Source organism: Chrysochloris asiatica, unplaced genomic scaffold (genome assembly GCF_000296735.1).
Source record: "Chrysochloris asiatica unplaced genomic scaffold, ChrAsi1.0 scaffold00082, whole genome shotgun sequence".
Taxonomy (NCBI): Eukaryota; Metazoa; Chordata; class Mammalia; order Afrosoricida; family Chrysochloridae; genus Chrysochloris; species Chrysochloris asiatica.
Genome location: NW_006408600.1, coordinates 12862585 through 12863935, shown reverse-complemented (window position 1 = coordinate 12863935; position 1351 = coordinate 12862585). Strand labels below are relative to the sequence as shown.

The window sequence follows — 1351 nt, the reverse complement described above, 5'->3', positions numbered from 1 at the left end:
TGGTGAGCTTGAACCACTGGCCCTGCAGTTCAAAAGGCTCTGTAGTGGCGCCCTAGCCCTCAGAGCCACGCTGGGTCTCCTGCTAAATCAGCAGTGGCGCCTGGCCGCGGTGGCAAACCGGAAGTCCCCTGTAATGTGTTTTGATACATTCTATAATCATTTTTCTGAATTCCTTCTAAGGCATTTCCAAAACTTCCCCAGCTTTCCACATGGTGTGTAGGTCTACTTTTAGCTCATTTGTCTCAGTCACTTTATCTCATTTCTGGACATGTGCTGATATAGTCATCTGTTTCTGTTTTTTGGACATATTCAGTGGTTAGCTGTGGCCTTAAAACTTAGATGGGTGTGTGTTTGGTATTTTTTATGCTTTCTGATTGCCTCCAGGTAGATGTGATCAGGAGATGGGCTTTTCTTTTCACTCTTTTTCCTGAAAAATTTCTAGATGCCACTGTTGACCGTTATGATCTAACTCAGGATTTAATTTTCAACCTGTTTCCTTTTCAGACTGCCTGTCTGGCTCCACAACCCCCATTCAAGCCTTTTTCCTGTGATAAATAGTTCAGGGCCAGTTGTGACTGTTTTGCATTGCCATTTGGTTTTAAGTATAAACTGTCACTTTAAATTTTGATGAGATCTATGCGCATGCATAATAGAACCCTTTGCGGGTCTGGATGGGGTGTCCACTTGCTCAGGCACCTCCTCTAGTCACCATAATGGAGGCGCACAGACAGCTAAAGGTCAATCAACAGATATGAAAAAAATAATGTCCACACCTTTATCTCTGTGGTTCTGTCAGACATCTGTGGCTGTGCTGATCCTTCCCCAGTCCAGTCTCACCCAAGATGGTCACTCAGGGAGCAGCTGAGCACCTTGGATTAGAAAGCACTGGGTTTCTTGCTTCTGCTACAAATTCCTCTGACTGTAAGCCTTCCAATTTTCTAAATATTCCTTTATAAGTGGTTCAGAGTTCTGGAACCTTCCCCTGAATCTGCTTGGTCCAATATTCTGTGTTGTTGCTGATGGAGTTCCTCACTGCACTTCCACCCTAACCACCATCTTGTTTGTTCTCTAAACTCACTGTTAAAATTTCCATCTAATCTAGATAGATCTCAAAAGAGCATAATATTCAAGGCAGACATTCTGTACTAGTTAGTTGAACTAGTGTTTGGTTTTAAGAAGATTTCAGGGGATAATTTTGGTTTAAAGTTAAAGATTATCTCATGGCAATAGTTTTAAAGGTTTATCCAGCCTTTATGACTCTAGAATGACTGATTCCATGAGAATTTGAAGTTCTGTTTGTCTTATGCGGAGCTCTCTGGAGAACTTTTTCTCTTTAAATATTTATATATTT

The 1351-nt window shown here is 41.5% G+C and overlaps 1 pseudogene; it reads right to left on the bottom strand.

The window, feature by feature from the left end:
• Positions 1 to 1351, bottom strand: part of LOC102815467 — a 60483-nt pseudogene that overhangs the window by 42832 nt on the left and 16300 nt on the right.